Source organism: Bactrocera neohumeralis, chromosome 5, assembly GCF_024586455.1.
Source record: "Bactrocera neohumeralis isolate Rockhampton chromosome 5, APGP_CSIRO_Bneo_wtdbg2-racon-allhic-juicebox.fasta_v2, whole genome shotgun sequence".
In the NCBI taxonomy this organism is placed as follows: Eukaryota; Metazoa; Arthropoda; class Insecta; order Diptera; family Tephritidae; genus Bactrocera; species Bactrocera neohumeralis.
This window is the reverse complement of record NC_065922.1, coordinates 9,898,700-9,923,454: the sequence shown is the minus strand read 5'-3', so window position 1 is coordinate 9,923,454 and position 24,755 is coordinate 9,898,700. Positions and strand designations below refer to the sequence as shown.

The following is a 24,755-nucleotide window of genomic DNA, read 5'->3' as shown; positions in this document are numbered from 1 at the left end:
ATTTAGGGTGCTGTGTGAAAACTACTAACAGCAGTGACAAAAGTCAAAAATAAGGTTACAAAGCGACACAATTTGAATTTGGAATAATTAAGTATTTAATTTTTATTTTCTACATTTTTTTATTCTAAAAGTATATATCGTCACTTGAAATGTAAAATAATGTAACATCACTTTCCATAAGTTTGCAGACAAAGAAAAGCTATATAATAGAAACCACTCATATTGAAAAAAAAATTAAGTTTTGGTTATAAAATGGTTATATATTGGTTATAACTGACAGTGGGAGATTAAAATTTCGATTTTTTTTTATGATACGTATTTTTTCATTATCAGATGACTATATTTATATAATATTAAAATTTAAAAAAAATGTCAATTCAAATAAACCACGCCATTTGAGTCTCATCATAAGTCACTTGCACATCACATGATGCAGCTGCTTTATTCTGCAACGTTTCACCCACCTCATGCAAATTTTGTTTATTTATTTTTCATATCTAAAAAAAAAAAACAAAAACAAAACAAAAATCAAAGAAAATGAATGGTAGCAAAAACATGCAACAGACTTATTCAAATGGAAATCCAATTCAAATATAAGTCAAGTGATGCCGCCGACCTGATGCAATGCATCATTCATCAGCTTCTATGAAGTATTCGTGCACTCAAACGTTCAACAGCGAAGCAACAATGTTGCAATGTGATGCGCACACCGCCACACATACATACATATATATGTATGTACAAATGTGTGTGTTTGGGTAAATAAAACGCCATCGTGTGCTGCAACAGCAGCAATTGAAGCGAACGCCGGGAATTGCAACCGAAAACAAAGCAACAGATTTTATGGCAGACAGGCGGGCTTGTGTTGCCGCTAAACTGATGTCGCCAACACGTTGTAATTATATACATATACACACACATTTGTAGATATTTACAAAGCGCCGTTGTGCAGAAAACGTTACGTTAAAAAATGCTCTCAAACCTCACTTAGGCAGTGTCAAATGATGAAAGGTATAGTGGCACAGTGGTGTAGGTTGGAGCGAAAAGTGGCAAAAGTATATGAAAGTATAAATTTTTCCTTCACATAATGATATTATGTCTACATATATAAAGAAAAATTAAGGATATGGTGCTTGAAAATCGTCGGACAAGTGTTAGAGAGATGGCAGGAGTGCTCGACATCTCTCACAATTCCAAATGAAAAAATAGTTCAAATGATTTTGATGGATATTTTGGGTATGTAACGCGCTCTTGCTCGACACGTCTCGATAAAGCTGAATTTTTTCAAAAAGAGAACCTTAAACAGGTCTTGAGGTTCGCTTGATCGTTTGAGTTCCGAACAATAAGGAGTTCTATTTGGCCGTATTCAGAAATTTGCGTGAGAACATCCATCGAAAACGAACGAAATTGTGGAAGCACTTCGAGCCAGCATTGTGACCGAATTTAAAGCCAACAATGCAATGATTACCATCGATGAAACACCGTATTTACCAGGTTTGGCTCCATATAATTATTTCTTGTTATCGAACTAAAATTGCCGCTCCGTGGAACCCGTTTTTAATAAAATTCGCTGAAGGAGCTGAAGGCCATCCTAAATAGTGCTTATGAAAAGTGTTTCGAGAACTGAAAATATCGTTGGCATAAGTGTTGGTTGTATTACTTCTGTTGAAGATTTCTTTGGAGGCAATAAAATAAATATTGATGAATGTTTTTGCGTTTTTTTACAATTTCCGGATACTTTTTTGTCACAAGTTATGCTATAGTGATGTGAAGTAAGCAATTTCTTAGAGGATGGTGGCATTCTATAAGGGTCTGATATCGGTGACTACGACAAATAAACAACTTTTTGAGTAAAGAACTCGTGCAAAGCTCGACACCTTAAAAAAAATAAGACAACCAGACAGACGAGCATGACTAAATTGGCTCAGCTTGCCAAGCTAAATATTTATATATAGACTTTATAGGGCCTCCGACCTTTTTATCTGGGAGTTACAAACTTCGCCGCTCACTTATCACCTGTTCAGTATTAAAATGACTTAATACAATTAGTGCAATATTTTGAGAGGCACTCTATTTTATCACAGGTGGATGGACAACATAGTTGCGGAGAGCATATTTTCTACTATCTCAAAACCCTCACTTGCACTTTTTCTCGTTTTTTTCTCTGGGTAGTAGCGAATTTTTCATTTAAACATATTTTTCGGTCCTGCTCTTTTGATCGAAAATAATCACATAGTAACCTACATATTTGTCAGCCTAACGTGGGCACGTAGCCCTCGTCTCCGCAAGCCATATGCTGTTTAAAGATGCTGATAGCTCGAATATTATATATTATATTGTATTTATTTCGTATTCATCACCCTTAAGCTTGATTTTTTAGAGTCTCTTTATTTCCATAATACTACAATTTCTCACCTTTATTAACGCATTTCACCACTGTGCGCTGCCGCCAGCAGAACGAAAATGTATCTGAAGTTGATATTTTCGCAATTGACTGAGCAGCAACCCCGAACGCGTCGACGCTCACACACAGCCCGTAGCTGTTTGCCGGCAAAGTGAGCGTCAGTGGTGTATGACGGTGTTAGCAGTGGAGGAAACGATGACGGTGACGGTGACTGATTGTGGAACTCACGCTGCCACCGGTAAACGCTGTTGTCGTTGGTGCGCTGCCTCTGCGCCGCTGCTCCAGGCGCTCACGGCATACAGGCCAAAGAAAATAAAAACAATGCTTTAAGTTCTCTGTCTGTACAGGCAGCCAACAAGAAAACAAACGAGCAATTCGCACGACCAAACAACAATCGTCCGCGCGTCCGTTGGGTTCTGTTTTCAGTTGTTTTTCAAACGCTAAACGTGTTGGTCGTATCGAATACGTGTGCGGAATAAAGTGCGCAAAAATATTTACTTTACTGAAGAAAGTTAATAAAAATAATTGAATGGAATATTCGTTAATAAAGTTGAAGTGCAAATAAAAAAGGTATTTGCGATAAATAATTCGTTTAATTTTAGTAATTTGTTTTATTTTTTTTTTTTGTGTAAGAAATAAGCAAGCAACACACACATACAAGCTTAAAAGGCTATCAACACACATGTACGTGGTTATATAAATATGTAGTGTAGGTATACATACATGTGTATGTGTTAACATATTACTTAAGTGCATGCAAAATACGGCGGGGTTAAGTGACGTTGATTGTGCAAAAAAGATAATAATAAAAAATTAAAAGTTGTTAGTGAAGGTAAACCGGTGAACAAGTTGCTGGTGACCGCGCTGTGTCGTGTTTTGAGTTTTTTTCGCTTTTCGCGCGCGCTTGCGAACGCTCAGCTGTGCAACAACCTCGACTTTGTTGCCGAAATTGCCCAAAAATTATCAAAACGAGTTGCTAAATGTTATTGTCAAAATTGAAATGAAAATTAAATGTGATAATAAAGTGGTATTAATAAAAAGTGTAAATAACAAATATTAGTACTGAGTAGCAATTGTCAAAATTGGCGTAATTGAATTGAAGAATAATTAGCAAAAATTGTGTGTAAAGGGTTTTGTTGACTATGTATTTTTAAAATTGGCTTGAAATTTTATTTATTTAATGGCCAATAATAAGAATAAAAGTAATTAATATATTAGATAAATACTAATAAAAGTGTTCTATAACTAGAAATAATATTTGAAATAAATAAATGCTGGGTTTATTTATAGTACTGTATGTATAATAGAAATAGTAAGAAGTTAATAATATTTATTAAAATACAGTATGAACAAAAATGATTAACTTTGACCACACAGAAGCTGTAATACACTTCACAGGTGCATTTCTTATAGCATATAAGAGTACAATAGATCTTTACCTTGATTTTGATGGGTCAGTTTATATGACAGCTACATGATGTAGTGTTCCGATTTGAATTAATTCTTCGTAGATTGTACCGCTAACTTAAAAAAAATAATCTATACAAAATTTTGAAAAGATATCTTGTCAAATGAATAAGTTTTCCACACAACAACTTGATTTTAATCGCTCAGTTTGTATGGCATCTATATGATATCTATACTGTTCCGATCTGAAAAAAATTGTACGAGATTTTACACATTGCCTTGTGCAATAATATACATATATGGAAGTTTGCGAAGACATCTTGTCAATTGAAAAAGTTTTCCACAAAAGGACTTAATTTTGATGGACCAGTTTGTATGACAGCTATACGATATAGTGATCTGATCAGCACAAATTCTCCAAAGATTGTACCGTTGGCTTGAGCTGTAATCTATGTCAAATTTCGTAAAGACATATTCTCAAATAAAAAAGTTATCCAAAGAAATACTTAATTTTGATAGGTCCGCTTGTATGGCAGCTATATGCCATAGTGTTCCGATCTGAAAAAAAATTTCCAGAGATTTTACCATTGACTTGAATAATAATCCATGCGAAATTTCGTGAAAATATTTTCTCAAGTGAAAAAGTTCCATAGAAGAACTTGATTTTGACTAGTCAGCTTGTATGGCAGCTATATGATATAGTGGTCCAATAGCGAGGAATCAGTTATGTGAGCAATTTTCTAGAGAGAAAAGACTGTGTGCATAATTTCAGACCGATATCTCAAAAAATGAGAGACTAGTTCACATGTATATACAGGCGGACAGGCAGACGCACATGGTTAAATTGATTCAACTAGCTACGCTAATCATTTATATATATGTACATACATATGTATGTATACATTATAAAAAAATATAAAAAATTGCTTTTTCGCTGAAAAGTAATAGCGAAACAATAAATTAAATATAAATTATTTTTATACCACACTTGTTGTTTTAGTTTAGCTATAATGACAAATTAAAGTTTAAAAAATATTTTTTTAATTTTTTTAAGATTGTTTATATAATTATTTATTCATGTGATATCGTTAAAATAATAATAATATGAATAATAAAGCAAAAAAATATTATAATACAATATAGTATAAAATATAAATAATAAGTATATGACATATAAAACGTATTGTCGATTTTCAATGAAAATAAAAACTTAAATTATAAATGAAAAAAACAAAAATAAAAAAATAAAAATGACCACAAAAAATATTCCATGCTACCAATAATCAACACTAACCACAACAAAAAAAAATTTATCAAGTAAATATGTCAAATGAATTAAGGAAAATAAAAATAAAAAATAAATGAAAAAATTTCAAAATTAATGCAAGAAATATTCCAAGCTCGCAATACTCAACATTAACCACAGCAAAAAAATATTTTTTATAAAGTAAAAAAAATATTTTTTTTATAAAGTATAAATATATACATATGTCAAATGAATTAAGTAATGTGTGGCAGCTTAAAAGATAAGCCACCAGAAATAAAAAAATAACCATCAATAAATAATTGAAAGGGTGTATTGTTGAAATTTGAGTCACCAGCGAAAGCGGTTGAACTTTTGGAAACACTTGTGTTTGACTACTTATACATATGTACATACATATGTATGTATGTTATATACAAATAAATATGTACACTGTATTTTTTATACACAAAATTAAAAATGCTCGCCCAGAATTCGCAATTAAAAATACAAATGAACACACTAGAAGCAGTTTTATGGCATTTTAATGCATATAAAAATGTATATGTGTCTATATGTATGTATATGTTCACGTCTGCTTTCCGTTATAAAACTCATAAAACAATAAATAACAAAATTGCCGTTCGTGCTGCCAATGGAAACTAAGCAAAAGCGCTGATAAAAACGTGCAAGTGTGAAGGCAAATAAGAAAAAAAACATATTTAGGAAATTAGTGTGATATTGTCATATATACTACATACATACTTATGTACTTTAGAAATTTTTAATTTGTAAGTGTTCTGTGGTACAATAAATTGTATTTCTGCATACTTATAGAGAAGCATATACATGTGTATGTACATATTTATGTATAAATGTCTGTGTTTATGGCTATCTGCTAACACTCCATTTCAATATCAACGCTTCTCCAAACCGATCCAATCGACATTATGATTACGATCACAGCACCCACCCGCGATACAACGCCGCGATCTCTGCAATCAACCCAATCAGTGGCGTTGATGATGTCATTAAGGCAAAAAACAAAATATTTGCGTGCCTCACGATCACATGAAGTCATAAGCAGCGAAAGGGAATGAGCAAATTCGCAGCATATATAACACACTCAGCTGCTCTCATAGATACGCACACACACATACTTACCTGCAGCAGCTTCAAACGCCAGCGATGATCAAAACGAGCGAGTAGAACTTGTTTACTTTATTCAAAGGCGGCTGCGCTATTTTTGTTTTTATTGTTTTTTTTAATGCTCAGCTTTAAAAAAGTGGATCAAGTAGAAAAAAAATTCAACCAAATACAGAAGTCAGCAGAATAACAAACCAATTTAGAAATTAAAGAAAGCCGGAGCACGAATAAAAGCCAGTCTAAATGCACACACATACCTACATATTTATATTTATGTGCATATTTATTTGCTTGTATGTGTGCGTGAACTTCACGAGTCACAGTAACTTAATCTGTCAATGACGTCACACGTTTCACGCACAACTAAGTGATCATGCCTATACTTAACATGCTTACAATATGAATATATGAACATATATACATACATATGTATGTATGTATGCTTGTGTGTCTGCATGTCAGCTCAACTTGTTATGAAATGCTTAGAACAATTATTGTGGACCGCAAGCGGCGGGTAATTGCCATTGGCATTGGAAAGGTGCTTGTTGTGACTCAACCATTTGAATGCGATCGCTTGTTGAATGGCGGCAATACACACAAACACACATAGAAAATACACAACCGCAGATACATATGTATGTGTATTTGTATATATGTGTTCTTGCGCTTTGTTATTATTGTTTCGCTTTGTGGCGGCAATTTTCCTGAGAAAAACTTTCAGCCACTTCGAATTTTCTCTAAAAATAGCGCGCCACTCATAAAAATGGCTTAAGTGAACTGGAAGTGTGCTAGCATGCCCTGGGATTAGTGTGGTTGAATTATTTTGGAAATCTCTCGCTCAGTTAGCGTGTTAATTTATGCAAAACTGATCTCTCAGCAGCTTTTGAATTATTTATGGCTTTTTTGCGCATACTTTGATTGTGGGTAGTTGTTGTTGTTCTTTGTGAAAATGTCGATAATTTCAGCTGTCAAGTAGAAAATTACTATGCATCCGGATGCAACAATTTCTTTTGCTGCTTTTCAACATTAAAATTTTAATCGATTGAGTAAAACATTCCCAGCTGATCCCTGAAGTTTGAAGAGCTTCGTAATTTCTCTCTCAATAATCTTGATATTGCCCTGTCAATGACCTCACTAATCTCCTTAGTAATCCTTAAAGTTAGCAGAGTCAATAATTTAATGAGTTCTGTCATACCATCTCACCCGGAGCCCATTTGTCAACATCAAGGAACAAATAATCAATTGCAGTCCATGTCTTTCACTTCTGATACTTCTAAGGTTAACGTCGAAAGATATAAATTTAATGCAAATTTATATTCCAATATTCTCGAGTTTTTCGATTTTTGATGTCATTTATTATAAAATGGTTCTCGAGAAAGAGGTGCTTATTATTTTCATGTTCTCGTCAGTCAACGAGTTAAAGAGAACAGCAAAATCGTTGAAAAAGTCGATGAAATTATGGAAAATATTGACCAGGACCGTCACATAAGCAGCCATGACCTCGCTAAGGAACTTAACATTCGTCTTTAAACGGTTTTGAACCATTTAAAAAAAAGGCTGACCACAAAAAGAAGCTCGATGTTTGGGTACCTAAAAAAATTGTCTATAAAGAATTTAATGGATGGAATTAACGTCCGTGATTCTTTGCTGAAATGAAATGAAATTTCTAAAGCAAATAGTAATAGGAGACGAAAAGTGGATAAAATACGACAATAATGTGCGAAAAAGATTTTGGTTCAAGTGTGGTGAAGCTCAAGAAATTGTCGAAAAGCCAGTATTGACGCCTCGAAAGGTTATGCTGAGTGTTTGGTGGGATTGAAAAGGAATCATTCTCTATGAGCTGCTCCAGCCTGGCCGAATGATTGATTCTACATTTTACTGTCAAAAACTGATGAGATTGAAGCAAGCAATCGAAAAAATATGGCCAAAACTGATCAACAGAAAGAGCTTCGTCTTCCATCATCGCTAGACCACACACATCTTTGATGACTCGGCAAAAACTGGGAGAGCTTGGCTAGAAAGTTTTGATGCATCTACTATATAGCCCTCACTTTGCACCATCGGACTATCAATTGTTTTGGTCAATGCAGAACTCCCTTAATGGAGTCAAGTTGGCTCAAGTCTGTAAAAATTACTTGTCACAATTTTTCGCCGAGAAACCAGAAAAATTTTACACCGATAGAATAATGTCTCTAGCGGAAAAATGGTAAAAGGTGGCCGACCAAAATGGTACATAATTGGGTTATTATAAATATAAAAATAAATAAGTTGAAGTTTGATTAAAAATACGAAAAGACTTTTTCGACTACACAATATTTTGCAGGCAAACGTTAAGAGAGACTAGTTACAGCGCATAAGTTTAGTTTATAGAGGGAAATTCTCTTTTAGAATAATAACTGAGAGATGTCCATCTCAACTCCCTTCAAGAGGGTAAAACACTCCTTTAGAATTATTCAATTATTCAATTATTTTATCGATTTTATTTTTTTTTTCAAACAATCAATAGATCTTAAAAAGTTAAACCACCTAAATTGGTCATGAGTTCATATGAATATCCGAGCATTAGCAATGTTTTGAAAATATATTATAAGACTTTCTATTAACAATACTTAGTTTATAAGGGTTTAAACTTTAAGGTTATGGGTCATTTATAAAACCATGACAGAAAAGCCTATGTGACACTTACTTTTCAAATTATATGTGAGTTCTCATAACTCTATTTGGATCACCTGTTAGATTTAATGTGTTGACAATCAAACACGGTTTCCAAGTGGTCGGTGATTTTCTAAAACTATAACCTCAAAACTTTAACTACATAGGAATTTCTCTTTTATTGCCCACTAGATGCTTTAAAAATCAAATAAAATTGCCTATGCCCCCATAAGCCTACTTCGAACTATGCACATTATAGCCAATTAATTTCCAAATACATAGTAATTACTCAGTTTAACGAGAAAATTACCGCGTCAGCGACATTTTAGTCATAGGCCAGTAGCAAGAATGCAGACTGTCTGCCACATACTCGGACGCTTGCTTTTGCCATAAACCGGCCGACAGGCAGTATGTTGTAGCTCAAATTGTAGATACCAGCTGAATTAGTAATTTATGACACATTTCGCCTCATTGCGAAAGCAGAAGAGAAGAGAAAAAAGACAAGAAAGAAATGTGCAATTTCCCTGAACCCATTGACGCCTATTCGCCTGCTTCAAACAAGCCTCGGCACTCTTTCGATTTGGAAATGTGGAATTTTATCGCTTCGTGCGCGCTTGTGTTTGCATTGCGTATTGAAATGTATTGGTTTATTTGACACAGATAACGGTTATAGTAGTACACATTCATTGGAATCTTATCTAACGCGCTATCACCTGCTCGTGAGCTTACGAAAGTGTAGGGACTGATAAGGCGCATACGGGAGTACGTAGCCACCTGCCTAGGTGTAAGGGCATATTGAATGCTTTTGTGAGGTGTTTGTGGTTTTTAAAAATACAATATAATTATTTCATTGTTAGTGTAAAGTAATCGAAAAAAATAAATAAAATGAAATAGTGCTAAATGTAAGCCTGTCATGTAGCCTCGTATGCCTGGCACCTAACTTAAACTCTACGCTCTAATGTGAAAGCTTCCATTGTTTGCTGAAAGTTCAAACCTATTACTGAAATTGCACCTCGTGTACATTGTATTGCGCATTTGTGTTGTTTGTTTCGGGAAAAGTGCAGTTAAACGTGTCATTAAGCAGACAAAAGAAAGAACGTAAAAATCAAAGCAGTTAAATCTGTCGATGACTTCAATCGCTTTTCAAAACAAAACACAAAAAAACAGCAATAAGTAAAGATTATAAAAATAATAAAATCAAACAACAGAAACAACACCTTCATTTAGTGTCTTTCTTTCAGCTTTTTGCTCGCAAACAACAAATGTGTACGGTAAACAAAACATAAGTGCAGAAAATAAGAAATAAAACCATAAGCTTCAAAAACCAGTTAAGAACCAACAGGTGAATATAACTGTGAAATAATAAAAATAACTAAAACTAAAACTAACAATAATCACCAGAAAAAGAAAAAGAAGGCGTCGTTTAGAAAGGTAAGAGGATTTAGAAAAATATATACCTACATACATATATATATATATAAAACAAACAAAATTTATCGTCTCATAAGTTGATAAATAATATTATATGACCTATGTATGTATATATTTATGTAGATGAAGAAGATATATATATATATGTGGTTCAGGTTATATATAATATCAAAGAAGTTAATCATGAAAATTGAGTATTCGCCTTAGAACCGACCTCCTAACTTAACGAAACTCTCGAATTTAAATATCTCATCGAGTTGCTAAATAGAAAAAAATACCTTTAGAGTAATTGTTATACTCAAAACATATTAATCAGTATTTTGCAAGTAGTCATTGACACTACTGTCTAAAAGGTCACTAAATGTCTGCTTATTTGGCTTCAATAATGAAGACACGTTGTTCTATCGTGTAACCCTCCATTTTTACTAAGCCTAAACTGTCAGCTGTCGATTTTTTCGAGGGATGTCAACACTCATACATAGTACAAATGTATTTAATTCTAATCTTGCGATAATTTGGCACACCCTTTACAAATAGAGAATAATAATAATTTATAATTAATGGTGATTCCTCTCAAAAATCGGTCAATATATTCTCTGGACCTAATAATAATGGATGTAATGGGATCGGTTACATTTTCCATGTATCCTATATCGGTTAGTATGTGAATATGGACGAAATTTTGAAAACCGAATATGGTAAAATCCGTACCTACTATACGAGTAAAATGTGGAATTATTTATTAAAATTTAGTTAAAAAGTTTTTTTTACGATTCATCGAAATTATACAACAAAGAAGTTCCATTAAATTTTGTGTGCTGATTCACATTTCTGGTGCCATTCAGAGTGGTGCAAAAGACCCTCGGTAATAATTGTTTGTCACGAGCAAATGTTTTTGATTTGTAGAAATCATGCAAGGAGGGTCGAGAACGCGTTAATCCCGGTTATGAAAATCAACTGATGATGAAGGCGTCAAAAAAATAAAGGATTTGGTGATTGAAAATCGACGGATAACAGTCAAAAAAATAGATCTTACGTATATTGGCATCGTTGGAGCATCGGAAGGAGCAGTAAAAACCATTTTGAAAGATCATTTGTGCCTAAGAAAAGTGTAAGCACAATTGATTCCAAAATCACTCAGTTCTTTCGAAAAACAGCGTCACATTAACGTCTGTGAAACAATGTTTTCTGACTGCCATGGTGTTATGAAGTCGAGTGATGAGTCTTGGATCATTTCTTATGACCCGCAACAGACGATCAATTGGCCGAATATCGTGCCGAAGGTGAGGCGAAGGAGAAAAAAAACACGTCAAAAGCAGTTCAAAAATCTAGGTTACGTTGACAGTTTTCTTCGATTATCGAGGTGTGATGCACTTCGAATTGCTTCCGACCGGCCAAACTGTCAAGAAGGTATAATATTTGAGTGTTATGCTTCATTTGCGTGAAGCTATTTGTAAAAAGAGGTCGGAATTATGCGCCTGCAACTCTTTGTTTTTGCACCACTATAATGAACCGTTGCATACTGCGTTGATTCTTCGAGAGTTTTTTGCCACATTTTCAAACAATATCGTGCCGCAACCACCGTATTCGCCTAGTTTAGCTCGGTGTAACTTCTGGTTATTCAACAAAGTCAGACGCCCGCTCTGGGCAAATGTCTGAAGACATTAAATGTGAATTCAAAGTTATTCCGACAAATGACCTTTACAAGTGTTTCGAGTATTGGAGGATTAGAAAAAAACGTTGGCACAAGCGTATTGCGGCCAAGGGGGGTTACTTTGAGGTGGGCGGTATAGATTTTGAAGAACAAGTTAAAAATTTTAAAATTATGAACAAAGTCTTACTATTTTTTGCTCATACTTAGTATTATATTGTTTATGTGCTTACAAAATCTTCTTAGCTTTGTAAGGTAACCCTATGCAAGATATTAATTATCATCTGTGTGGCATCACCGGCACATCAAAAGCAACACTCGATTTTCAACCGCCAAAGTGAACGCAGCCTCCCGTGCTAATATTATCTCATTTTTAAATAAACTTTGTGAACTATAATTTAATTATTTAATATATAAATAAAGACCATCCTGTGAACATTAGAAAGTGTCCGAATATCTTAAAATACCCTTTCAGCTTTTTCTTCTTAAAAAGCGTGCCTCTATTTAAATAGGCTTTTCTATGTATTGATATGTAGAACAACAGCAAAGCATTAAAGGAAATAAAAACGAATGCAAACTTGAATACAATTTAGTGTGAAAACGATGATTAGCTAACCTTCAGTGGGGCTATCAAATTGAAAACTCGAATAAGTGTTTGCGGTTATGACATCACTAAAGTACGCTTAGAGAGCTTCCTTCGTCGATAGTATGAACAACTCGCTGGAAAGAAACGACCTTATGTTCTTTGTGCATATAATATACATATGTATGTATATGTTTGCATGTATATTTAATGACATATGTACATGCTCTTAAATGCAAATTACTTTAATTAAAAGTCACGAAATCTAGAAAAAGGCGTCTTCCAAACGCCGCTCGAACGCCAATGAATCACCTAAAAGCGTTTTATTTGCCTTTTGTACTCTAAATTCGCTTAGTAAATAAATAAATAAATAATGTGAGTAGGAAAATAAATAAAAATACGTAAATAGAATGAAGTAAATGAACACAAAACACTTTCGTTGCCTCTGTAATGGGCTTTTGTTGTCGTCCGAGGCGCAAAAAAATTATACGACAAAATGTGTCAGTGGCGATTTAGTGTTTTACAAACATACATACATATATTTAATTGATTTTCCTTTTATTTTCGCTTTGCTTTGTTAACTTTTACCGTTCATGGCTTTTTCGTGCCGCCAAAACGCACATTTGCATTGTGTGAACTTAATTTGCATTGCGATCACAATTTAAGCCAGCCTTCAAGCGAGCATTGTCAAATAGCGATCATGTGAATGGCTGAAATTTAATATTTACAGCTGTGGACATTGATATAAGGTCATCAGAAACATTTTTAAATTTTTATTAGTTTGAGGCCAATATTTGAAACTTTTAACTAAGCAATTTGGTGCTCTAGTATGAGAGAATTTCCAAAAATAGTTTCGAGAGCAACGTCCCCATTTAATCTAAGCAATAAATAGTTTTAGTAATTACGTGTACGAAATTTTCAATCTCTGCGCTAAGAAACCCAGCACATTTGGCAATATATTAATCTTCTTTGTGCTTAATTTAAAGCTTTTAAAAATAGCTAAACTCAAATGTAAGTGTTTTTGACATTAAACAGTGTTGCTTACGATTAAATCGTCCATCTTAAATAGCACATATTTGAAAAATTCCAAAACATATTCCAACTGATATGCTTAGAATCAATTTTGCGCCACTTTTTTCGGAATTTCTGTGTATATATGCATGATAGAAAAATGTTCTCCAAAGTAAAATTAATTTTCTATAAAAACATGTGCAGCAGACGGACATGCGCACACCCACACTCCTGTGCACAAGAATAATTTATTCACAAATTTTGTTTATTTATGGACCAGCGGGTGGTTTTTGGCAAACTCGTTAAAATTCAATTTTTTATTTTATGATTTTCTTAACACTTCATTATATTGAGCGAATTTTGACGTGTGCACTTGAAGATTTAGTGCAAAGAAAACGAAAACTTTTTTTAATAAATTTTTGGAAGAAAGAAAAAAGTTTTTTTTTCCTAGTGCTTGGCGCCAATTGGATATTCCAAGTGTCCTTCTCTACCTGGTCTTTCCAACGTAGTGGAGGTCTTCCTCTTCTTCTACTTCCCCCAGGAGTTTTCTCTCGAAAACTCGTACCGTCGACTCATCGGATGTTGTCATCGTCCATGCCTCTGCACCATACAGAAGGACGGGAATAACGAGTGACTTATAGTGACTTGTCTTGTTTGACAAGAGAGAACTTTACTTCTCAATTGTCTACTCAGTGCGGAGTAGCACCTGTTGGCAAGAGATATTCTGCGTTGGATTTTGAGTCTGATGTTGTTGTTGGTGTTGATATTGGTTCCAAGATCTACGACTTCGAAGTTATGACTGTTAATAGTGATGTGTGAGCTTATCGCGAGTGCGCCGACTGTTTGTGTGATGACAGGAGATATTTCGTCTTACCCTCGTTCACCACCAGCTTTGCTTTTTTATCCATTCTGGGGAAAGCAGAACTAACGGCGCGGTTGTTGAGGCCAATGATATCAATAGCAGCTGTATACTCTTCTCTATTTAGTTCAGCAGCTCGAATTATTTTCTTCAAGAGTAGATTGAAGAAGTCGCACGATAGCGAGTCGCCTTGTCTGAAACCTCGTTTGGTAGCGTATGACTCGGAGAGGTCCTTCCCGATCCAAACGCAGCTTTTCGTATTGCTCAACGTCAGTTCACACAGCCATATTAGTTTTGCGGAATACCAAGTTCAAACTTCGCGGCATAAAAGCAGCTAATTTTGGTACTATCAAAAGTAAATCGACAGATGTCATTACTTTTAGTTATTTTCTTATAATATCAACACGTAAATTTGCGACAATCTTTTAATTTTGTAGGTTACGTTTAGTTAAATGACTGATCCCTCAGCACTGCGGTGGGATCACATTTAGACTGTTATATACAGTTCTGTGCCAAACGAAAAACTCCTGTAGTTTCCTGAAGTTGGATATCAGCTATCGACAAAAACTCACTAAACCTATTAGAAAACTGCTTAGATATTTTATTTCTATTTCCGCTAGTTCACTTGAATGCCTAAACGTATGAGATCCGAGGTGTATTTGCCTTGATTTGGCAAAAGCTTCTCTTCTTCCAAATTGCTAATACAGCTGGCATCTTGTTAGATATTCAATCTTGCTGAATCCCGAACGGACTGCGTCTAGTTAGAACTAAAACCATTGAAAGGTGAACTCTTCTGAGAGCGAATAGTTTCCTGGACCTCTTACTGTTTATCCTGGACCAGTAGGACATTGCGACTGCACAGCTGCTGCTAGTCGACCAGCGCTTATTGATTTGGTCTGATGTTCAACAGTCCAGTAGTGAACTACAAGAAGCCAAAGGAGCTTCTTTGTGATGATTTGGTCGGTAGTCCAACAGTCCAGTAGTGGTCCTGTTACAATTTCAAAGTTATTAAAACCGAATTACCTGCCCTGCTAAGCTCATCAGTCTTCCTGTTTCCTGCAATACCGCTGTAGCTAGACAACCGAACCCGTTTAATTATAAAGCAGTTCGATACTAGTGATAAGGAATCTTGTCTTGAGCGCACAGTCCGCAAACTCACGGTTAATATCGCTACCTTACTACCGGAGTGTATAGGCACTACTCTGAAGGTAGCTGGGCTCCGGAGCAGTAGATCTATTGCTACCTTTTTGGCAGCCAAGTTCCCAACAGTATTCTCCTCCTCCCGCAAGCTTTGATTCAACCGTTAATATTGCACGAAAATATCCAATATTTTACTAATATCAAAATTTGAAAGTTTGGCAACTCTGTTAAAAAAATATTTTAAACTGTATGTCCTTTTAAAGCTCTTCAGTTTATAGAGATAATTTTTTTAACCTTTTTTTTTATTATTCCTCAAATATGTGGCAACCATTGAACTTTTTTGTTCCGACTTTTTGAAAAAAAAACTTTGAATGCACAAAAATTAGAAGAGAGGAAGATTAGAAAAATTGTTGTGGTAATTTTGTTGGTCCATAATTTTTGGTACGAATGCTCTCTGAAATAATACCGTTAATCGAATAACACCTGATAGTTAAATACTCGATAGAAATAATTTGCATATCTGTTACGAGAAAGCTTAATAAGTGTGAAATATGGAACGATTAATGAAGTAGTAAGAAAGTGGTCACTCTCTTGTAGGTTTTGAGGTTATATCTAACACCACAGACTCACAGAAATCATTAAAAGTTAATTAATCATTAAGTCCTTTGGTGATCTCTAACTCCTCTTAAATATATGTATGTATGAATGCAGTATAACACTCTTTCAAATCTTTTTATTACCAAACAAATTCGGTGAGCGGTATAATTGATGGAGATCTTCTTCAACATAAGAAATACCAAAAATAACATATTTCCTATTAAAAAATAAAACTCTGATATTTATGTATGCCAAATAAATATTTATGATACGTAAACTATATGCAAACATTTCAATAAACATAAACACATACATACATACAAACAACCGAAACTTGGCGCCCCAACGTTCTTGAGGCTCACTCCAGCAAGGCCACAGAATTTTGAACTTTTAACCCAATTGTGTGCGGTCTTTTGTGGCAAATATTGCATGAAAATTTACCCCGAAACTTGTAGCCAAAACAAACAAACAAACAACAAATGGCCATGGAGTGGATTTGTTTAATTTTGTTTCGATGTATTTGTATTTGTAACGGTGCTTGTGTGCTTGTGTATTTTGGTATATTTGTTGTGCCCTCGCGTGTGGCTTTCTTTGGCAATGGGCCAAGTGGTTACAGCGAAAACAGCAACAAAAACCGCAGCATTTCAAGCATTTTGCATGACATTTGTCACATTTTTTCAAGTGAACAACAACAGCAACAATTTGAAGAAAAACGAAAATGGCGCTTGTCCATAATTTTTGGACAATTTTCAGCAAATCATGCAAATTAAGTGCGTATGTATGTATTATATGTGCGTGCGTGTCTGCAATTTTCATTCAACAGCTTTATTATTAATGTTGTTGTCATTTATGCCATGTTGTTGTTGCACATAAAAATTGAAAAAAGTCGCACAATGAAATCGCCACCATTTTTGCACCCCAATACCGCTGCTTATGTACTTGCACACTTACTTTCAACAGACCACATTTGCCGGCTGGTCGCGTGGTGCCCCAATTTCTAGTTGCACAAACCGAATGTGCCACACATGGAGCGAACGGTTTTCACCAGGTCGCCGTTGCATGGCGACTTGTCGTGTGGCGTGTAAATACTTATATTTAATATATTTTATCCTCTTGCATAATGTTGCTGGAGAGTATAATAGTTTTGTTCGCCTAACCGTTGTACTATGTATCACCTGACACTAATCGAGATACAGGGTTATACATATGTATATATAGTGATCAGAATGGGCGTCATGCTGCCTATTTGATCTCTAATGGAGCGTAGAGGTCCTCTGTTGGCCATTCTGATGGAATGGTGGCGCAGTGCGCGACCTAGATGCAGATTGCAAAGCCGTTGCGGACTACAGCTACTCCTACTTCCTATATGACAATTCGAAATTACATGTGATTCTTTCAATTTCCAGTATACAAATCAAGAATTACACGAATAGTACATTAGTACATTTCAGATGGTACACATGACAAAAAATTGCCTGAATCGAACCAAAACTGCTCAAGCCTCTAGGTACTCAATATGTAGTCCAGTGCTTATAGTTGACTTTTGACCGAAAATGTCGGTCATTGAGTGAGATATACAAGATCTGTCGCAAAAGAAACAGAACTTTTTAAATATAACTGTTTCTGGTGGCGCCACCTATTGGTGGGTATATGAAATAAAAAGTTTGATCTCTTGTTGACATTTCGTAAAACTTTTAAGACAATTGGATAACTACAATCGATATTATCGATCAAAAAGTGACAGCAGCTTTTGGTCATCGGTCGTAAAATGCAAAGAGCAAATAATAAATTTTGTTTTAAACTTGGGAAAACGTTTACTGAAACATTTCAAATGATGAAAAAAGTTTATGGTGATCAGTGCCTATCCCGTAGTAATGTGCATGAGTGGTTTAAGCGATTCCAAGAAGGTCGTGAGGACCTCTGGGACGATCAGAAGTCGGTCGTCTTCAGAAGTCAAAAATAAAGAAAATGCTGATTTGTTTTTACGATTCCGAGGCTATTGTACACCGAGAGTTCGTCCCACCTGGCCAAACGATTAATGCTGTGTTTTACCTTGGTGTTATGAAGCGTCTTTTGTCACGCATTCGTCGTGCTCGACCACAATACCGTGAGGCAGGGTCCTGGCGCCTGTTGCACGATAATGTGCCGTTTCATCGGTCGGCGCTTGTCACTGATTTTTTTACAAAAATCTCCATATTAACCATTAATCACTCACCCTACTCACCTGATCTGGCACCCTGTGATTTTTACCTATTTGGAAAACTCCATTTGCCATTCAGGACATTTCAGCTATCCAAAAGGCGACGACCAATATTCTCAAGAGCATTCCGAAAAATGACCTTAAACACTCATTTGAAATGCTTATTGACCGGGCTAAACGCTGTATCGAAGCACAAGGAAACTACTTTGAATAAAAAAATATAACTTTTGAAAAATATTAATTTTTTGTTGTTTTTTTTTAACAGTCCTGTTTCTTTTTCGACAGACCTTGTACAATTGAAATTCAGAGAAAATCCTTTCCAGACAATAGTAACTCTGTGTATCAAAAATGGGTTGAACTGGATCAATACTTCCCTTAGCCCCCATTTACCTTGTATAAAGTCTTTCGAACTTCCGGTTGATATTATACCGCATATTTCGGCGAATATGTGAGTTATCTTAATAAAATTGAAGGTACATGTTTTTCTTATAACGGTGCATAATTGTGCTTCGAATGTTTAAAATCGGCTGAAAACTCCCCCTAGACCCCACATAATTAACAAGCCTTATGTACCCAAAATTACTTGCCTGTCTTTAATCCTGGCAAGTTGCAAGAGTATGAAATTTTCAATTGTATCCATACTTAGCTCTTCCTTACTAGTTTATTGTTGTTATTTTTATACATACATACATACATATGTTGAGCAGCTAGTGCCCCACAACCATCGCCTGTCACCCAGCACACTATGAGGTCATCAACGCCATCGCAATCACTCAGGCATTACTATCATCGTCGCCGTTTGCATGCTTGCAATCAAATGCAATACTTTAGTATACATATATGTATGTATATAATAACATATACTATACATATATATTAACACATAAAGGCATGCACATACAATTTGCGGCATAGTTGGACAGCAATTTCTTTTCTCCGGCTGTGTGGCACGCGCCATTACAGACTACAATGGAAAATTGCATTCTCAAACTAGTCAACAAGCGGCATGACAAACATACACATGTGTGTGTTATGTGTACATATACATACATACATATACATATAAGTACATATATACATACGTAAATAAGAATTCCATGAATGAAGCATTCCTTTTATGAACCCATACATACATACATTCAAATACTTGTGCGCTCCACCAGCACTTGCCTTCTTTTCTTCTTCTGCTTTGTCCACCATAACAGTAAGCGACAGCTTTTACTAGGTTACTAATTCACTTTTCCTTACAACAGCAACAACACAAATTCCTAGAAATTTTTATATAAACCCCTTGACTGCTACATGTTGCGTGACATTTAATTGTTGCAACACTTGTGTGCCGCATATAAATTTATAAATTTGCTTGAGCTTTACCCCCTACTTACTGTTATTTGTCATAAACACCACGAAGTCCCACAGGGCGCAGGTGTGTTCTGTTATATTTGTGTCGCGAGTTGCATTCTTACCACCATATTTAAGTGGAGCTTTCTAAAACAAACTATGTACTATAATCTCTCGCCATTTGTGGTTGACCTGTAGGACAAATTAAATTAAATCGTTGAGTTCCAGAATTCGCCTTACTCAAGTGGCCGCTATTTTAATTGCCGCTTTAGTTAAGTTTTAACCGCCTATAAAAAAAATTTCTTCTATGATTTTGTTAAAAAATATATATAAAATATATTTTTCGTAGCAGTCGAACTTTTAGCGTTAATCGGAAACATCTTCTCAGATCTGATATTGTAAAATTACCCTTATAGCTGACTATACTCTAAGGAGATTATCCTTGAAAATGAGTTCGCTTTAGGTCTAAATTTATCTACTTCCGATAACTTCAGATTATATTTTATGTTTTTAACGGAGCCGTAAGTTGTTGGTAAGTTATAAGCGACTAAATTATCTACAATAAACTGAACAGTTTGAAGCCTAAATTTGTAGTAATTGCATAGTTCAAAGTGTAGCAAAGTATTCTATAAAATTTCTACTTGTAAGAGGTTTAAAAAAATGCAGCCTACATTTGAGCGCTGAGCGTTTACTAATGTTATACCATGTTCAGACCGACACTTAATCACACGATTTCGGTTGTTGAATGGATTATCCCACTAATCTTAAAAATTTATCAAGATTTCGCCATACAAAAATGACAGTTCCAAATCACTTCATTGAAATGATTTGAAACTGATCCACGATAAATCTCTCTGTGCGACTCTGATTTTGCGCAATCTACTTGTCAGCACTGGAAATCTGTTACATTATCACAGCTGATTTAGACACTACAAAGGGAAAAAAATGTAAACAAACAATTTTTTTTTAACGCAATGAATCTAATTTCATCTGAAAATCGACTTAACAAATGAAAAAATGCATCCATTATTTCTATTATATGGAAAATATTAAAAAAACCGTCTTTTTATTTCAAAATACTATATGACAATCTTTTCTTTTGATAAATATTAAGCGATGTGAATTCTTGAATGACAATAACAGCTGTTTTTTGATCTTTCTAACAGCAGTGAGAACACTGTTGGGTTATGAAATGCTTAAATATAATCTAATCTTTTAAATTTTCGGTCTGAACATGGTATTGGCCGAGACGCACACTAGTTGCTCTAATTATAAAATAACCACACATACCCATGTTAGTTATTGATTAACTGTTTTTTGAAATCTAGACTCTTTAATAAATTATGTTTACCATAAAAAACGGAAAAAACTTGTATTTTGCCAGCACCGAAGGCCTTCACAGAAGCATTTCTAACAACTAAATATATGTATACATCGTCACCTGAAATGCAAAACTACGTATCATCAAAATATCGAATTTGAGTATTTTATTGCTTATGTTTTACTACATCATATTCGATATATGTATACATAGTATATCATAAAATTTTAACCTGCCGCTGTCAGATATAACCAATATAACCATTTTATAACCAAAACTTACATTTTTTTCAATATGAGTGGTTTCTTTTATATCGTTTTCCTCTGCCGTAAACTTGTGTAAAGTGATGTTATGTTATTTTGCATTTTAGATAAGGATATGTAAATAAATCTGAAAACGTAATCAACTAACGTTTATATAGCTAGTTCTTTCTAGCCATATAAAGCGAATTAAGTTTACTTAATAAGAAAAAAATTATATTTTATGAAGATTTTTTTCTTGACCCTGAACAGTCATTTTGATCGGCAGTTTCATAATATAGTGATCCAATCTGAACAATATATTCAAGAATTCAATCCTTGTCTTGCACAATAATCTATGCCAAATATCATGAAGATATCCTACTTAATTTCAAATAAAAACGTTTTCCATGCAAGAACTTGAATTTGATCGATAAGTCTGTAGTGCAACTTTTTCCTGTACTGGTTCGATAACGACGTGGTTCTGACAAATAGGCAACTTATTTTTAAGGATATTTTTCCTTCTAAGTGTTACAAATTTCATGGCAATCTTAATATTATATACACTGTTCAAGATGTACTATAAAAAAATATAATGTTAGCCATTTGAACTTTGTTAGATAATATTTAAAGACGAATAAATCGTTTTTCCTGCTGGGATTGTATACATATATGTATGTATATATTATATGTATGTACATATATATACATATTGTTTTTTTACTATGAAAATGTGTTGCTTTGTTGTAATTACTAATTATTTGAAATGTCGGTCAAAGAGTTTTTACACATGAAATGTCTGTCCCGATAGAACAGGTGTATACATATATAGTAAGGGTTTTTACATATCTACTTACCATACGCAGTATGTCAATAAAAAATGTAGTTTGTTGGATTAAATATGAGCATGTGGCAGTATATAAGTCATGTTAACAACTAATTTGTTTTGCTATAAATGAAAGTACTTGGGGGATAATTGAAAGTGACGTCATATTGATACTACAAAAAGAGATTACTTATACTGGAGAGACTCGTAAATAGAAATTAAGTAATTAAATTAAATTTTTAGACTATTTAACTCAGAATATTTCATAACTCTTAAATAACTTATAAGGTCTGTAGTTACACCGCTATTCTCATTTCTTCAGAAATACAGGTATATATTAGAATAGATCTGACCCCAATCTATTGAAAATAACTAACTTTTAAATTTAAAAACTTAAATAAGGTTAGGTTAGGTTCAAGGGCTGATCCTCGCAACAAGAGTAACACAGGATCCCACTTGAATAGCTGTGAATGCTGATCCTTTGTGATAACCAAAACTATTAGATATGTGCACCCAGACCTTTATAGACAGACGAAGTGCTGTGAACTTATCACAAATTTATTAAGGCATCTAATAACAATCCCAGCTATTTCGTCGAAACTGTGACTGTCAAGAACTTGAGTCTTGCAAAAACTGAATAGTTGAGAAGAAAGTGGCTAGATGATATCACCTAGGCTTCCTCAACATAACCTTTGTATGGGAGGTGGGCGTGGTTATTATCCGATTTCTTCCATTTTTGAATTGTATATGGAAATGCCTGAAGGAAACGACTCCATAGAGTTTGGTTGACATAGCTATGGTAGTTTCCGAGATATGTACAAAAAAACTTAGTAAGGGGCGGGGCCACGCCCACTTTTCCAAAAACATTACGTCCAAATATGCCCCTCCCTAATACGATCCTTTGTGTCAAATCTCACTTTAATATCTTTATTTATGGCTTAATTATGACACTTTATAGGTTTTCGGTTTCCGCCATTTTGTGGGCGTGGCAGAGGGCCGATTTTGCCCATCTGCGAACTTAACCTTCTTATGGAACCAAGGAATACGTGTACCAAGTTTCATCATGATATCTCAATTTTTACTCAAGTTACAGCTTGCACGGACGGACGGACGGACAGACGGACGGACGGACGGACAGACAGACAGACATCCGGATTTCAACTCTACTCGTCACCCTGATCACTTTGGTATATATAACCCTATATCTGACTCTTTTAGTTTTAGGACTTACAAACAACCGTTATGTGAACAAAACTATAATACTCTCCTTAGCAACTTTGTTGCGAGAGTATAAAAATAGAACTAAATCGCAGATAGCTAATAAAAGACACTTATTACATTTTCTAATTATTCCATCAATATTGAAGTTCCTACATTTCCTCCACAAAATTTAGGTTAATAACCTGCAACTCAGTGACCACGACAACCACGACAACTGCTCCGTAAATACACAACAAAAGTCACCCTGGCGCCACTTTCCACTCATGTACATATACATACGTACACATGTAGATGTCTAAAAAAATATTTATTACCGTTATTAATGCAGGCATTTCTAGTACAAGGGTCGCTCTTCCGTTCTGTCGCTGTTGCATACTGAATCGATTGCCCTGTGGCATGCAACGACACATTGTGGGCGTGCGTGACTGACTAACTGATTGACTGCCGCATTTGCCCCATACTTTATTCTATTTTATATGAATTTAATTGCCAGCCACAACAATAGAAGAGGGCAATTAGCACTCAGCTAAAATCTATTCTCGTCATTCATTTTTGTGAGTGTATGTGTGTGTGTGAGTGAAGTGCATTAAATGGAATTAGATTAAAAGTTGAAGCGGGCGTTGTTAGATTTAGTTTTTATGGTGATTGTAACTGTTGAGTAGTGCACAATTTAATTGATGTTTTCATTTAATTTGGTTTAAATTTGTTTACTTAATGTTTAATTAATTTTTATAATTACTAATGGAAATATATTACTGCCAATAGTAATTGCGTATTATGATCTTCTCTTCATTGTACTGAAGTAATTTCTTTTTAATTTTAAGTAATCTTTAATTATACTCATCATTTTGGTTAAAAGTTAAATTTATATACATTTTTAATTAAAGCATGTGTTTTTTAATTTCTGTTTAATCTTTAATTATAACTATTTTAAATTATAATTTAATTTCAATTTTAACTTAATTTTAATTTTAATTTGTATATTAATTTTAAATTAAATTTCAATTTTAAATTAATTTTGACTTTAATTTTAATTTTTATTTAATTTTAACTTTAATTTCAATTTTAATTTTAATTTATTTTTAACTTTAACTTTAAATTTAATTTAATTTAATTTAATTTTAATATTAATTTTAGTTTTAATTTTTATATTAATTTTAATTTAATTTAATTTAATTTTAGTTTTAATTTTAATTTAAGTTTAATTTAATTCAGTTCAATTTAATTTTAGTTGTAATTGTAATTTTTAATTTAATTTAATTTTAATTTTATTATATTTTAATTTAATTTATTAATAATTTTGAGCTAATTTTACCTTTTTATTTTTTCCATCATTTTCTTTATTTATTTATGTTTTTTCAATTTTTTGCTTCGCGGCCCTTTTCTATTTTTACTCCAAACTTGTGCGCTGAAATTGCAGGTCAACTGCTTGTAAGTAAGTGTGTTTGTAAATGTAGTTGCGCGAATATCAAAAAATACTCCA

The 24,755-nt window shown here is 34.0% G+C and overlaps 1 protein-coding gene across 9 annotated transcripts in view; it reads left to right on the top strand.

Annotated features, from left to right (window-relative positions):
• The first annotated feature begins 2,791 nt into the window (after window positions 1–2,791).
• LOC126759061 (uncharacterized) overlaps window positions 2,792–24,755 on the top strand; it is a 58,665-nt gene continuing 36,701 nt past the window's right edge. The window contains exons 1-3 of one of the 9 annotated variants that reach the window (XM_050473645.1): window positions 2,792–2,974; window positions 10,094–10,194; window positions 10,254–10,283. The gene's annotated coding sequence lies outside the window, so the exon portion shown is untranslated. Of the gene's footprint in view, window positions 2,975–3,089; window positions 3,114–10,079; window positions 10,284–24,755 lie in introns of those variants that run through there. The other 8 variants (XM_050473647.1, XM_050473642.1, XM_050473643.1 and 5 more) reach the window with 8 other exon arrangements.